At 42.9% G+C, this 16,944-nt stretch overlaps 1 protein-coding gene and 1 long non-coding RNA gene across 12 annotated transcripts in view; both read left to right on the top strand.

Moving 5' to 3' along the window:
* RBMS3 (RNA binding motif single stranded interacting protein 3) overlaps positions 1 to 16,944 on the top strand; it is a 708,023-nt gene that overhangs the window by 28,869 nt on the left and 662,210 nt on the right. The window lies entirely within an intron of this gene.
* LOC121065934 lies at positions 2,210 to 14,667 on the top strand. The gene is made up of 3 exons (XR_005817405.1): positions 2,210 to 2,724; positions 11,913 to 11,950; positions 14,194 to 14,667. It is a non-coding gene; the product is annotated as an uncharacterized LOC121065934 (long non-coding RNA).

Genomic DNA, 16,944 nt, shown 5'->3' on the forward strand with positions numbered 1-16,944 from the left:
GCCATTTGTGCATGGATTAATGGAGCAAGGACCAGGTAGAACATGACAATACTTAGGCCTAATTATCTGTTCATTTATTCATGCCTTCATTGACTTTGCACGTATGGGCAGCTAGGATCACGACCTAAATGTGCTTGGGGACTGCATTTGTGGGTACAGGGGAGAAACCCCTCTGTGGAGAAGTAGAAGAGCAAGGGAGCTAAGTTTTCTTCCTGAGATCATTATGTAGAAAAATTGAAAGCCACCCCTAGCTAGTTGCTGTTGTTTTCCCCTTTTCAATTCCCCTGCCAAATGTCAGAGTTGTCGCAGCCTCCTCCTGGCGGGTGTTTGGTGCCTGTCTCTGGAGAGGTGCCGCTAGGGAACTTTGTGAAAATGTTTAAAACATTGTTATTATTTCCCCAAATAGCATATGTCTAATATTGAATATTTCATTACAGAAAACTTTATTTTTAAGAAATAAAAATATTATAGAGAGAGGCTGCAAGACCTGGTCTTTTCAGGTGTTCTTCCAGAATTTTCTCTTATCTCATTAGCTGCTTCGGTAACTGATTCTTAGGCAAAATTTTAGGGAGGAAAAAAAAAGCCCTCATTAAGTTATCTCGCTGCTTTCCCCCTTGCGGTTTGGATACATTTTTTTTCTCCCCTTTTTCAATATTTTATTCACAATCTGCTCAGACTAATCGTGTCTCTGCCCTTCTTTCATTTGTGCTCCAAGAAGCCTGAACAGGACGACTGTCCGCACTTGCTGAAATGCCCGCTCGCACCTGACCGTGCTCTGTGCTGGGAGGTGTAGGCCAAAAGCTGCCAATGACCAAGATGAAATAGGGAAGCATTGGACTCTCTCCAGTCAGGTCCTGTGCCTTTCTTTGCGAAGCTGTGAGGACTAAACCCAGCCCTGTCCAATGCCCTTTGCTGTGGGTTGTGGCTGTAGTGGGTTTCACCATTTTGAATGTTGGCTCATGGAAGTAGACAGCTCTCCACTTCAGCCCTTATCAAAGCTCTTTTTTTTCTTTCTGAGTACCCCTTAATAGTCAGCACATCCTTTCATATACGACCCACCTCGCAGGTGTTTTCAATTTTGCACAATCCTTTTATTTGACCTGCTCTATACTCTGAACCTTTTTCCTCCTCTGGTAAATATTAGGTATATTGAATTTGGAGCAAACTGTTGTCTCAACACTGGCTGTGTCTTGGGCTGAAATCTTGAGCTTGCTGCTTTTAAAATAGAGCTTCTAAATCATAAAGGTGAAGATGGTTTTCTGGTTTGGGGGGTTACCTTTTTTTTTTTTAAATTTAATTTAATTTTGTTTAGCTCAATTCCTTGAGGTGTTGGCGATCTTGCGTAAGTTGTAGCTGTGTAGAGCTGCCTTTACAACAGGGGTGATTTGCTGCAATAACTCGAGCTGCTGGCTAATAGCTGCGAAAGGGGTGCTTTTTAAGCCCAGTGGAAATTGTTGGGCTGGCCGGGGCAGCCAGCAGACACAACCCAAACACAAATTCCTGTAATCTCAGCAGACAGCAGCACTGAATCACATCCAGCAGTCCCCTGCCAGTGAGGCGCTGCGTGTTTCGGAGGTGGGGGTGTGTGCAGCCCAAAAATCCTCAGGGCGCCGGGCACTGCTGAGGGGCCTGGCACGGCCCAAGCTGGCCCCCGGCCCTCAGCCCTGAGGGGGCCAGAAGCTCAGCTGCTGCTGCTCGGCCTTAGCAGGAGGGGAGAGGACACAGAGAGGCCTGGGAACCCAAAGAAGTAATCCTGGCATCAGGGTAATGACCGAGAGTTTAGAGGAGGAACTTGATTTTTGTTGACCTGGACTTCTTGTAATGATCTGTGGGAGTGGAGTGAGCCTGCTCCGTGCCGGTGCTGCTATAAAACAGTAGCGCAGGATAAAAGGCACCAACCACAAATTCTCCGTGCCTTTCCACTGCAGCATTTTTCTGTCCATTTTACAGAGGCATACGTGACTGCAGAGCAATGGAAAAAACTGACTTTACTACACATCATTGTAAATGTCTCCTGTCTTTGCCCAGGAACTAGAACGGAGGAGAAGGAGGGGATTTTTACATTTGGATTTTCTTTTGCCCCAAGAGCCTGAAAGATTGATGTTTTGTACTGTTTATATTTAGCCTTAGAAATATTCTCACAATCTTACTAGTTACTTTAAAAAACTTTCTGATTTTGAGTACTTTCTGATTTTGAGTGTCTACCAATCAGCTGAAAACTTGCAGATACTTCTAGTAGTTGCGTTATTGTAGTTTTTCTGTGGGGAAACTGAGAGCTATGTGTTTCAAGATGATTTCTGTATGAACATGTGGCTGGCATAAACACCAGTTTGATCATTAAACTAGTGTTCAGTATATTAAATAATTCAATCTTTAGCTCTTCACATATCTTATAATTAACACACTTAAGATTTTCATATTCTGTTACTTTTTCTATGGAGAAACCAGGCAGTGACTTTCAATACAGCCAAACAATAACAGCAAAATTCACGTGTTTAAGACCTGATGGGGTTGAAGTCTTAGCAGTTTCTGCATCGCAATTCGGTAGTCTTGGATATAACAATAGAGAGGTTTTTCCTTTTGTTAATTCTGAACTTCCATTTCAAAGGTGGGAATCAGCAAATAATACCTCCTAGTCCTTGTCTTCAGCGGGCTTTTGCATGCTGAAGGTGCGCCTGTGGATGTTGCTGTGGTTGAGCCGGGGTTGCTAAGCACTTCTGAAAAGTAAGCTACATCTCCCACTCTATTTAAAATAAAATAAAATAAATTAAAAAGGCAGAAGAAAAAATTGTGGTTTCAGGAAAAGTATGTAAATTTCAGATAATTTCACTGCTGTTCATATTCCTCAAACCCTAGCGGAGACCTGCCAGTGGCAGGCAGGTGCTCCCTGGCTCTCCTGCAGAGGGTCAGGTGCTGACTGGCCGCATGCTGCTGCGCTGGCTTTCCAGTAACGCTCCCCTGCATTGGTTTCATGCTCCATGTGTGTTAACAGCAATCCATGGAAAGCAGTTTGTCCTTGTGGAGTAAAGCGTTCTCGAGAGGCTCTTCACTGCATAGGCCTTCACACTTTTGTTTTGACAGTATCTCTTCTCACACTGTCATCTTTTCAAGTCCTTCTTGGCTTCAAGACTCTTATGTAAGGAGTGTGGAACTGAAATAAATGCGATGGGCCAAACTGTTCTCAGCTTGATCTCGATCAGTCACAGAAACACGTCCTGGTCTTGCAAGGAAGGCTTGTCTGAGAACAGCCTTTTTTGTTTCCCTTGCTAAATAAACGGTGCATCTTTCTCCAAAGGGAATAGATACAAGGTTGGGTATGTCCACACGCCCTTTCATAAACGTACTGTCCCGCAGCGCTGTCTGGCAGCAGAAAAAGGCCCCTGGCATACTGTCTCCTGCGGTGAAGTGCCCTGGATACAGAGAAGCAGGAAGAGGGATTATTTTACAAAGGTACAGCCTATTCTGGCCCTCTTGGGGCTGGGTGACTTCCCACTGCACTTTCCTTGGGGCTGTGGTGAAATGCCATAGTCTAGCCCACATGCTTTTGCTTGGAAATGTGAACCTCCAGGCGTGAATAACTTACTGGAATTAATCTTCAACTGTTGTCATCCAGTATTCAAATATTAATGTGGCTGATCAGAGTGAGGCAGCGCAACCACGGTGGTCTTGCAAAATAGTGCATCGCACAAGTGACATTTCCTAACATGAGTCAATGTTTGTTCTTTTGTAAAAGGCGTTCTGCCATCTTCCTACAAACTGCCAGGCTAAACGGCTTGTTGCAGGCCCAGCTCCTGTGCAACAAACGGTAGGTCTGTCCTGAATCACAAATTTTACGAAGCATCATCTGAAGAGAGAAGGAGCAGCAGAAACACAAGAAGTTTCTCTGGAGGTGATCAAAACTTCACAGTACTGCAGGTTTAGCAAGAACTGCCGTTCCCTTTGTCAGCAATGCAAGCAGTGCAGCACTGGGAAGGAAGTGGAGGCAGGGTCTGAACGAAGCGATCCCTCCAGGAAACAAATGACCTGGTAGAGTTATCAGAGCAGCAGGTGAGGCAGCATCATGTTTCCAGATAGGCCAGATTTACTTTGTGCTTTGGACTGGAAAGTTTTATGCAAGCCTATGAACTGTGAAAGCAATCGAGACTTTTTCAGCTCTTTTACTGAAGGGCAAGTATCACCATGCACTAAATAATCCTGGGTCTGGGCTTTCTGTTCCCACACAGGTGGCTTGCGCTGCAGGAGGTTATGTAGCACTACTCTTCTCTTGAGCTCACCTCCTGGGTTGCAGGAGATGGACCGTGGCCAATACTATTCTCTCTGCTTTTCTCATCTGTAATGATGCTTGCAGCTTTTATTTAGCAATTTGTTTGTTTGTTTTAAGTAACTGATGGAAAGTGCCATGCTAAACTTGAAATTACTATGTTTTAAATAAAGTCACGAGAAAATCGCAGAGCAATACTGTCTGTGCTCATTCCTGAGGAGGTATGCTGTCCTAAGACAGTGAAGATGCTTAGATCAGCTTTTGGCATAGTGTGCAAGTGATCATTTTGTATGATATTAGGATTAAAAATCTCTTTGAGGGGAAGGAGGTGTACTGTTCAATACAGCCATAACTCTTCCTCAAGCATGTAAAATATCCCTTTTCCCATCTCCTCCACAGTGAAAGGGTTTTATGCAAGGACAATGTGCACGTTTCCCAGGAAATGAAAGGCAACAGAATTTCCTTGCTTTCTTTGGACTTTGAGTGAAGCTATATGAGTCCAGGGTGAGGCACCACAGAGATAACCAAATCTGATCTTTTAAAATAATGCTGTGTGAATGGAGCAGGGGATGTGAGAGGCTCAGGGGAAAAAGCTGCTCCCTGACAACTCACTTTTTATGAAAAAACAGATTAATGATAGGGAGTGAATCACACATTTGAGTCATTGCACAGACTGCAGTTCTTCCTGTCCACCGGCCCCTTGAGCTAATGGAGTAACAGGCAGCCGCCAAGCATCCTCCCTGCAGGCCAGCAAGAAGCAGCATCAATCTGCTTTGTGATTCGCTTCACAGATACTGGACAGAAATCTCAGGTTTTGGCTCAGCTATAGGAAGTCCCCTGATCCTGGATTTTCGTCTGATCTATGTCTGCTTGGACTTTGGTATTTTCTGACATGTTGGTGTGTTCCCACTGAACCTCAGCCCTGAGCTCCTTTCCAGACATAGCTCAGCCAACTGGTACCCATTCAGCATAGTGTCAGTGCTTCTTCTGCATCCAAGATTATTGGAGCTGTGACTCTCACCCACTTTTCCACACCATCTTGACTCCTTGCCATGGTTTTCTTTGCCAAATTTTGGTGCCAAACCTGCCAATGGTCTCAGACTCCCCAGCTCTCAGATCCCATTTCTCTCCCATTCCTATTCCAGATTCTCTAGGCCAGTCACTAGGGCCTTAGGGAGACATTTTCTCACCTGTGTATTTTGTCTCCCTGTACTTCTTCCTGAATTTTGCAAGCCCCACTCTTGTCCCTCTGCGTTTGGTGCTGCTAATTTGAATCTTCCACATTCCCTGTACCAAGCAGGGGATGTTGGCTGGGAAAACACTGACGGGGAAAAGAATATCCTTGCTTTTGTTTTAGACGTCTGGATCTGGCAACATTCAGCAAGCTGAAGTTGCAGTTGCAAGGAAAGTCCTTCTGAGCCTCAGGCTGGAGCAAACCTGCTGGGGCAGGAGCTTTGAGGGAATGGTGGAAAATGCCTCAACAGCTTCTCGGCCGAGACAGCTAAAATCAGAGACATTTTTATTGACAGTTTTTGATCTGGACTTTTCCATTTCATTTGAGGATTTACAACTTGTCCAGATTTGGGCAGGTTTTTGTTTAGACACTTTCCTGACACAAAGGGCAGATTTGTGATGTGTCATGCATAGTGTCAGATCCAAACCAGCCTTTCTAGGAAAAGAACCCCCCCCACACCTTTCCCTGTAATCTCGCTCCCAAAACTGCCCGCAATACTCTGAAACCTTCAGAATATTTGAAACCATCTCCAGCCCAGCCCCAACTGCAGCACATATACAACATACGGCCAGCCCAGATTTCCACTCAAGAGGGTCAAAGTTTCGCGGGGTTATTGCCAACTGGAAATGAAATTTTACATGGGGAAGTACCGAGTAACCTTGGTAACAAGCAGAGCTGTGCCCCAAGGTACTCTCCAAGCTGATGGCCCCCTGCCTCCTGCCTGCGCCTTTTCTCGCTGCTTTATTTACCTCAAAGTTGCTTATGATTGAGCCAGTTCCCGTTCCCAGCAAACTTCTTGCTGGCTTTGTGGCCGGCGAGTTCACTGCCCGATAAAATAGGAGCACACCCGGGGGATCACTCAGAGGGCCAGAGAGCCCAGCTGGCCAAGGCCACCACAGGATGTTGTGCGGCTGAAAAATACAGAGCGGTCTTGGGTGTGCTGTTCAGGTTTAACTTTGTAAGCATCAGCTCTTTTTAAATAGTCTGCCTTTTTATTTTTTATTTTTTCTTTGAAAACTGTTGCTGGAGGTGTTGTAATAAGGGAAAAGATAAGGCGTTTGATGCAACACACAGTGCAAAGCTTGGGGTAATGAAGGAATGGCTATGTTTCGGGTCAGCCTGAGTTCAGGCAGCAAGGTCTAAATAGCTGCCGGAATGGCACCATTTATCATTTCATGAGAGAGAAGGTTTTGGTTGCTAGACCAGTTTATCTATGATCTATGTACCTTTTGAAATCACACTGCTTTATTTACCTTAGCAGAGTAGAGGTTTAGATATAATCTTAAATATTTTTTTTAGTACACTGTGAGTTTGGGAGTGACCAGATATTGTTATAGTATTATCTTGAAGCGTGAAGGTGTGGAAACACTGTAAAGCAAGGTAAAATATCTGAGACTGAGGTAATGCCTTTGTGTAATCCTTACCTGTCATCGACTACTTCCTTGTGGTGTTGGAGTGGGATATAACCATATGGCATTCTTTATTGAGGCAAGGTTTTTTTAAGCTGATAGGAATTATCCTATATTTGCCATTGGCAATGTGCATATATACGTATATATGTGTGGCCAGTTGATGTGAATCAACAGATGTGCAAACAACTGATCTGTATGCCTAAGCTTTTACTGCAGTGATATGTTGTCATATCACTGACTACTGGCAATACTAATACCCAGTTTTTGGACTAAAAGAGTTTAAGGTTATAATCCAGCAAATGTACAAAAATACAATGAATTGATATACTTCAAGGATGTAGACTGGGAAAGATTTTTAACAGATTTAAGTAACTCTGTAACTCTTCATCTGTAAAGAAAAAGGGGGAAAAGTAGAGCTATTGACATTAGACTCTAGGCTACTTTTTGATAATGGTTTGTGCCACATGAAGTCATCACAAGGTAAAATTGAATCACTTTCCTTATTGAATTTAGTAGCAGAGAAATTAAAGATAGAGGCAACTGGGGGGAAGTGATTAATATAGCAGAATAAAGGAGGATTTAAACAGAATAATTAACATAAGAGAATATACTTGCTTGAAGACAGATAAAAATGGAAAGTGGTGCAGGGAAGAAGGTCAGAGTTCGAGTTGCATGGCTGCAGATACAGTTGGTCATAAAGAAAGGTTAGAAAAATGCCATAAGCAGTGGTTCTGAGGTTTGATCTTGTTTTTAAAGTATGCTTTCAAAATAAGCTTTCAGCAATGTCATGGGATTAACTTTTTGCTGTCATGTGTATGCACCATTCAGCTGCAGCTTCCCATATGTGCTGGAACTGTGTGAGCTGGGACTGGGGATGGCACAGGAGATCCCTGCAGCAATCAAGAGGAGAGGAGACTAGAGGTTTGAACGACTATTATGGCTGAGAAGAAGGAAAATGTATCAGCAAATTTGGGAAGTATTTCTGATGGGGCAAAAAACTACCCTGTCAGTATCTGCCCTATAACAAAACAGATTTCTGGCTTAAAGGCTTGAGGCTGGAAGAAGGGAGGTGATGTGCTGGCATATAACTGTGGGTGCTTCTCTAAGAAATTTGTAGCAAAAAGCTTAGGGAGCGTGCCAGGTTTATTTAGTGAAAATGACACGAGGAAGGAGGGAGGAGACCTGCCACACATAATTCTTCAGAAAGTCCATAATTTTGATTACCGAATGCCTGCCCTGAAATCCTACCTGGAGCAATATTTTGTACTGGATAATGAAGTGTGTCAAAGTTTTTAGGGGAGAAAAGATATTCTTACACTACTGTAAAAGGTAAATCAGTAAAACTACACTATATAGCAGAATTTTTAAGTTAAATCAATAACCCTACACACTAAAGTAGTGCTTTGTAAGCTAAAACTGCTCTACACATCATACTAATCCTTTGAGAGTGTAGAGAGTTTAGGAGATTGGTTATACCATCTGCAATATCAGTAAAATACAGTATTAGGTTACATATGCCTACTAAGGCAGACGTCGGTAAATAAGTATGTGATATTAAAAATGTGACACTTCTAAGTCGGTCTTTGATAGTGGAATGTGTGTATTGCTATGTTGCATTTACCTTTCTGTGTATGTGAGCAGAGTGAGAATCAGCCCTCTGGTAGAGCTACCAGGCCTCTTTAAGCATTTACTGGTATGCGGATCAGCCTCTAAGATTAACGCTGTAATAGGAACAGGAGTTGGAGGGCTGACATTAGTTTCCAGAGGTCTCTGGAGTGACTTATCTATAGCTAGAGAGGCTGCATTTGCCATTAATTTTTAAATGGTGAATGAGCTGGGCTGAATCCACTCCCTGCTCCGTGCTGCACTGTCCTGGGGATGTGTACTTCAGGAGATGCGGTCCTGAGCGGGCTGGCAAGGGGCTAACTGCTCTTTTCCCAAAGGGTTTCTTTCCTTAAAAAGGGAAGATTGGGGTTTCCACTGGGTGCCCAGGGGAAATCTAGAGGGAGTGTGAAATGAGTAAGTGCATCCTTTAGCTCCGGTGTTGACCAGTTACCGGCGTAGTCTCCTGGGAGGAGAAAGCACCGGCTACTTCTTTGCTGAAGGATGTGGTGTGTGGAGCGCTGCTGGAGAAGGCACACTCAGAATCTTACAAAGACAAATTTTGTTCAGGTTTTACCTTTTTCTCTCGACGCCTCTGACCCTCGATTGCTTATGAGCAATTCTTCCCCGCTCCTGGTGCAGTACCTGGGTAATGGCAATGAGGCCTGAGCACCAGCCCGCCAGGAACAGCCAGCCAGCTCAGTCTGGTGTGAGGATCTCTGTGCCGTGGGCCTGTGCTTAGCATGATGGAGGTCCTGGCCATAAAGCCTTGCATCCCAGCTATTGCCCACGTGCTGGCCCAGTGGCGCTGGAGCTGTGCTTTGCTGAGGCCGGGTTGCTGCCTCGCACTGCAGCTCCTTTGTTTTCTTCTTTGCCTTACCTGTGCGTTTTGTTTGCTGATTCAGGGTAGCCAGCTTTAGCCAAATAATTGGAATTACAATTCTCATAATGGGTTTCTATAGTTTAAGTACATGCATGCAATAAGAATTGTCTCCTTTATTACTCTCAAAGGCACTCACCATCTCTGCGTCCCCCGAAGGGTTATTGGCATTATATTTGAGCCAATTATTCTTATTTAGAAAATTAGACTTATTCATCTACTGTCGTATTTAGTAAGCAGGGTTGGTGATTTTGCTCTTCCTCTGAACTTCTGCAGCCTACATTTGCTGAGCTAGCTCTGGGAACATATGCACTGCATTCCTTTTTATTTGGTGGGCCTCAGAGTCTAAATTGGGACTTCTGAGCTGCTCTTGAACACTGGGAAACCATATGTGGCGTTGTGTTGTTTGAATGACATTCAAAACCAGAGGGTTTGTGTAAACATGTCATTTAAAATAGAGCTCAGCCAGTGAAAGAACATGTAGCATTGTTCAACCTGTGCGTGAGCACACTGCCGTGCCATGTACAAGAAGGATGAAACTGGGAGAAGAGCACTGTAGCTTTTCTAAAACAAGAAAGATGAAAATAGGAATAGTCAAATAAACAAAATTCTAAGTTTTTTTTTTTTTCTCAATGTATACTTCCTCAAAAGATTTTTATGAAGTCAAGCTGCCGTGGGATAATGGGTAAGGTCCTTACCTGGATTAGTAGCCGTTTCAGTTTAGCAGCCAGCTTTTAACAGAGGGGTGGAGGTGACCTGGGACATCTCCACCCAGACTGGTGCTGTTTCTGAGAGAGATGGAGAATGAGAAAAAGAAGCGTCCTGACGATACCCCATCAGGCAGGATAGCTGAGGTGAGGACATACTGGGTGCTGCAGAATGGCCTCACATTGTAGAGTGACTGGAGGGTGACCCAGCAGATGAAATTCAGTGTTGATGAATGCAGAACAGTGCAGAGCAGGAGAAAATCCTAAACTGAAATACACAGTGATGGAATCTAAATTATCACCGGGGAAGAAACCTTGGGTTATAACAGTTGTACAGAAAGCCTGCCGAATGTGCAGGAGGAATAAGGAAAAAAAAAAAAAAGAAAAAAGGACTACCGAATGCTAAGAATTATTGGGAGAGGAATAACGGACAAAACTGAAAGATCTTTACGCTACAATATAAGTGTGTGGTGCACTTGACCATTGCATCCTTACTCCTTCATCTCACAAAGATGCAGGAGAAGGAGAGAAAATACAGAAAACATCAATAAAAGGTGTGGGTGACTCCTGTATGGAAAACAGCTAAACTCTTGGGGATTTTCAACCTCCTGTCTGAGCAGGAAGAAAATGAAGGGCTGTAAACTCTCAAGTGGCACGAAGAAAGCAAATGGAAAATGACTGTTCACTTTCCCATACCGTGGGAGCCAGGCAGCCTCAGGCGGATGGTTAGGTGACAAGTTTAAAACAAGCAAAAAGGACTTCCTATAGTTGTGAAATTGCCCAGGGATATTGTAGATGCCAAAAGTTCACGTGCTGACAATGGTGTTTGGACATATCCCTTGAAAAAACTCTCCTGGTGACTCTTGTGTACAAAAATGCAGAGATTGTGGGGAGCTGGGAAGGCCCAGAGCTTGGGAGTCTGTTGGCACTTGCCAGAGGAGGAGAAAGGATAAATTATGAGCCTAGATAGAACAGTTGACTTCCTCAGCCTCTGAACTGATCCTGTCTGGCTATTCCTGTGTAATTACACCCATCCTATGGCAGGTATTGTCTAAGCATGTAACAGAGGAAGCTGCTGCCCTGAAAAGTCAGTTTGAGTTTTTTGAAAAAATTTCAGTGGGAGTCCTTGCAGAAGAGAGAGTCAGAAGATTTTTTTTTTTTTTTTTAAAGCTGAGATGAAAGAAAATGCATACTAGGTGAAGTCCTAATTTGTGCAGATATTCTAATACTTTTGGAGGGTCTTTTTATCTTAATACCTGTACAGAGGACAGTAGTATTTCATGTACATAACAGTGATGTTGATGTCTGGCAAAAATCTGACTGGTGATCATCTTTGTGTCCAGGCACTTGCTATAGCTTTTCAGAGGGACCGGAATGCAGCTGACCTGAATAAAACCTGTGCATTGAAACACCTGATTTTCTTTTTATTGAGGGTACTGTGATGTGTGCAGTGTATGTGCTAAATACGTTGCTTTCTAGTTGGCTCTCCATGTAATGTTGGATTGCAACAGACTGCTCTCTGTCACACCTGATGACTAAACCTGTCTCACCCACGCCACGGGAAAGTACTGGTGCATTGAGACTTCTTAAAACCAAGCTTTAGGTTGTCCTCAGATTTCAAATCTCCTGTGCGCTTTTTTTAATATGGCCTCTAACTCAAGAGATACAAGCACAAAAGGATTCCAGGCAACAATTCATCAGATAAGTATTTATTTATTTAACTCAAACTATAGAATTATGCTGGCAATAGTTTCTTCAGAGTTAGACTTTCGTTGAGCAAAAGACTGTCTTTTAAAGACTGTTTTCTCTTTTTCAGGCATCTGCACTGAAACATTCTGGATTTCATTGGGCATGGTAAGAAATTCCCTCTTAATTACAGAAAAAAAGAAAAAGAGCTGGCTGTTTTCTTTACCTCCTGATACGTTCAAAGTGGAAGTACAGCTTCAGAAACTAGATGCATTTGGTTTATATTGTGCATTTTAAAACAGAAGGGAAAGATGTAACTAAAGCAAACATACATTGCAACCATGTGGGACAGTGTTTACTACTGCAATACTACAAGTGGGTTAGAGTTGGCTATAAGCTAGGGCTGGGGGCCCAGCAGAAATTGTGGAGCATCTGTGTGTGTGATGGAGATAAAGGTTTTGTTGGTGGTATTTTTCTTTAACTATATATAATAGTCACTTTTTTCAATGGCTTTAGTGAGCATACAGTTGAATACTTGATATTGTAAAGGTAGCCCAGCAGACCACTGGTTACCAGAGCATGGACAGGCCAGGCAGCTGGGGAAGATGCACTGTGCTGTGAGGGAAAAAGCCTGTATTATTTCTAGAAATTGAAGCATCAATAGATCTAAATGTTGCTGAAATACGAAGTAGTTCAATCTCATTGAGACTAAGGCTTTAGTCTTGCTGGCACAGCTGTGTCAGGAAGGGATTTATTATATTTTTGTCATCATTGCTATGCTAGCAGAAGCCCTAATATATATGAAGTTACACTAGAGGAAAAAAGGATTTTTTTCTCAGACAACTTAATTTGCTCATGGAAATGATGTAAAACTGTACCTGCAAAAGGTTTTTTTTTTCCTAGTGTAAATTGTCTATGTTGTATAACTATGGCAATAAACTATTACAAGAGTCTTACAAGGACTAGCTGAAAAGAAATAATCTATCTGAAGCTAAAGATAACAAACAATTCTCAGTATTAAATTGGCTAATTCTTATAACTGGAGATGGTGTGTGAAAAGTAAATACCAAATCCAGGGATGCCACAAGTTGGTTTTATTTTTTTTTTTTTTTTTTTTGACCGTTCCTCTCAACATGTGCTCATTTTTGCCTAAAGTTCAAGCTGAGAAAAATTCAAGACAGCATCATGCTGTTGTTTTTACCTTCCTGGGCTTTTATTGTCTCTGAGAAATAGGTAATACTGGTGGGGCTTGAGACAGTGCGTCCCAGCGAGCCTGGCTTCTGGCCCGTGAGGAGTACCACTTCCTTGGGCAGCGCTGAGGGAGTCTCTCTTTCAAGACTGCCTCCCACATCTGTATACTGGGCTTGAAGCCAAGCCTCTCTTCTGTAAAGAAACCTTGCTAAAATTTCTCATTTCATGCCCCTTTATGGAGAGAGAGAGTGTGTAAGTGCAAGAGAGACAGAGAAAGACGTATGTGCCAAGAGTGTTGAGAGAGCATGGCAGAGAAGGCTCTTGATTTCACATTTTTGGGGACAAAGGGACAGCAGGGACAGAGAAGGCTTTATATTAATTAGCACTGTATTTTCCATCCCTTCCTCCCACCTCAAAAGTGATAAATTCTCCTCTCCCTCTTCAAAATGCATCTATTTTTTTTAGACAACTGTTTATGTTTGAGTCCTCTGAACTAGCAGAGGCATTTGAAATAAATGCACTTTTAAATGTGCCTCCTGCCTGCCTCTGTCTCGTCTGCATATGGACACTTTAAAGCATTGAAGAATATGTCTTACGTATCTCAGGAATATGCTAAATTCACAGTAGTGGCACCCAATACAGCTTTATTCTTCCCTCCCCCTTAGAGTACAGTGCGATAGCTGCTGTATTATTTGATAAACAATCACCAATTAGTCGCTCCGTTCCCTGCTAATTCAGCAACTGCTCTCCAGGGCCTCTGGGCAGCTTGTACGCCAGTTCATGTACTCACCCCAGGTAGCTCTGAACTGAAGGAGTTCCCTTAATTGTTTTTGCTGTTGTGTCTGTTTAAAAGGTTTTACGGCTCCTTTTGGTAAGCTAGGTGGTGTATTACAAATGCATGCTTGCTGTCTTAACGTTTTCCCAGCAAGCCCTTAACAACGTGAGTAACGTAATCCCAAAACATGATGCTATGTCAGTCTTTTCTAGTTTGGGGTACTAATGGGCGTCCTCCTGGATAGCCCCACTGCCCTGCTGTACACCTAGATGACGGATAAAACAGATCTCATTCACCTCCTTATCACAGAGCTGTGCAGGACAGGGAGCCAAAGTAGTTTTCCGTGCTGATAGATGTTGAAGGCTCTTGCAAGTCCTGTTGGGCAGCAAACTGAATGGGAGAAGTCTCTCTGCTAACATATGCTCCTTATTCTTTTGTCTTACAGGTGTCTGGTGATGACTGAAATCTGCTGCTGAAGCAAATTCTAGAGGAGGTTTCAGAGCTGTGACTATGGCTTCTTTGCACATAAATGTTATTGTGTGTTTGTTTGAACATGGTAGGATATTTAATGTATTATAGAAATACATTTTCTACATCCAGACTCAGTGTCAGTATCACCATAGAACCTTTCTTCCCAACGTATTTCCTTCATTTGAGCCTTAAAAATTAAACAAAAAACCCACAACAAATCAAAACAAACAAACAAAAAAAGCACACCCCCAGACCTTGAGAAAATGTAATTTCCTGTGAAACATGTACCCTACTGTCATCTTCTGGGGGAAGAGAACATTATTGTATCCACTGTTGTTGTAAGTGAAATATGGTGTACAGCATGCTAAATAACTGCTAAGTCAAATGTCAGTGTGAACCCAGAAATCCTCACTAGAGGAAAAAATAAATATTTTTATTTTCTCTAAAAGCTTCCCTGTAAAATTCTTCTAAGGATGTTCTTCATGAGACAACACAAAACAAACAGATGGGCACCCCCTCTTCATTTCTCAGCCCGGTGACAGGACTGTTGGGACTTTTGGCCAAGTGCTCTGAAAATATTCTGAGTCTATAAAAAATGAAGCCCACCTTGTTAACGAAGGGTATGCCTCATCTGTGTTGAGCAGGAAACTTGGATATTAGATGTTTCTATTTAAGGTCACACTCTTATCCCTGTATTGTTACTTCCGAAGAAGCTGCGAAGACAACTGATACGAACCTTCACTGCTCACAAGGCCAGGGCAAAGAGTTGGACAAAGCTGTTTAGTTAAAGTAGTTCCTTGTTTTATTTCCTTTCCTTTCATATGCAATGACATCTTGCCTTTTGAAGTACATGCCATTTTTTCTACATTATATTACCTACGCTTCAGCATTTTCATTCTGATTTGTATAATTATTTTTTTCTTCTACAACACTCTTGATTTTCAAGTATATTTCCGTATATTTCCTTTTTTTTTTTTATTTCCCTAGCCTTTCAAATGGGTTGTTTGGCCTTTGTATACATAATTTTCTTGATTTGTATTGAAGATTGTAGAAGAAAGCTGATAACCTCAGCATAGTATTTGCAGTACAGTGCGTCATCATGTAACCAGACTAAATAGCAAGGCATTATTCACAAGGAGGTGAGGTTATATTTGCTGCTGCTAAGTTCTTAGCTGTTCAGTCTTAACACTGGGTGCCCGGGTTTCTTTTTATGGAGTGCCTGTTTACTCTTGTATATTTTTGTAGAGTAAAAGGCTGGTGGGGAGAATGAGGGTGTTATGTGCAGTAATGTTATAAATAACATTGGCTCTCAGATTATTTGCATTATATCTACTTGCCACAATGTGTAACATTAAATAAATAAATAAATGAAAGTCTTATTTAAGAAAAGAAAAGAAAGAAAAACAAACAAGAAAAACAACCACACACACAAAACAAAACCGCAGCACAATGGCATGGATAAGAGATCTAAAGGAAATGCTGGGGAATATATTTCATGGGGAGTATTCCCTACCTAGTTAATAACCCAGACAGAAGATTGCTTATTCCTCCCACAACCTCAGATCAAACAGAATATTAAAGCCTTAAAGATGCTGGCATGAGGAAGAAGGAGGGTTACTCAGCACCCATCATGCTGAACTGACAGGCAAATGGGGAGCATGCTGGGAGCAGAGCCACTCTCCTGACTGCGAGATGGTGACTCCAGGGTGGGTGAGATGAAATACAGCTGTGATGGAGAAGGGGAAGAAGACACATAGGGCTTGCTGTTCTTCTCCTTTTGCTCTGTGTGCTGTATACTTCAGGGTAAATAAACAAAAAGTGCTTACATCTGAGCAACATTTCAATCGGCGTGGTGGTATTTGGTTAAATAATGAGACATTCAGCAACACTGCAAACTTGTGAACAAACGAGGTGTGCAGGTCAGGGATCTTGGGGAGAGCATTGCCGTTCCTCCTGCCGACTGTGTGAGTGCTCACATGGGACAAAGGCGCCGAGGTCCCGGCCCTGCTGCTGCAAGCGAGCAGGGAGAGCAGAGCAAGTCAGGGAACGACTGAGTCCCGAGGAAGCAGCGCTTTCGTTGTGAGGGCTGTCCGACAGACTTCAGAGTGTGGCTATGCACGTGATTTTTTCAGTGCTGAAATTTCATTGGGAAAGTATAATAACACCAGTGTATCCTTGTAATTTTATGACATTTTTTATTATGGCTATCATTTACAATAACCTTGCTGTCATGCTGGCCTCTAGTCTGGCTTCAGTAGTTTCTGACTCCCTCCAAGATGATGGAAGTGAAGTTGGACCATTTCATACATGTTAAGTCTTCTTTTCTCCTCTCCTTCCTTCTTCCCAAACGGTGGTTGTGTCAGTGGTATTCTTCTGGCTTGTTCTTTCCCTGTGTCCATCCTCAGAGGCACACAGCATCCGCTTTACCTTTCCTCAGGGTAGGGTTAAATACAACTCCTTGACATAGCTGCCTCCTCAGTGCAGCAGAGATCATGGAAGACGACGTCCTGCTCATTTTTCCTGTTCTTCATGCGCTCCTGATTCCCATCCTCTACCAAAACGTCAAATTCCCGCATGGCAGCCATTTGTTGCTTAGCTACTGGGCCTGGCCATTACTCTTCTTAAAGATGGCAATACAACACCTGGAGGGCTGTAAGGCAAGAGGAGTCCTTGAAGGACTTCTAGAAGAGCAGGGCACATTTGGGATCCCAGAAGTAATACAGAA

Source organism: Cygnus olor, chromosome 2, assembly GCF_009769625.2.
Source record: "Cygnus olor isolate bCygOlo1 chromosome 2, bCygOlo1.pri.v2, whole genome shotgun sequence".
NCBI classification, from domain to species: Eukaryota; Metazoa; Chordata; class Aves; order Anseriformes; family Anatidae; genus Cygnus; species Cygnus olor.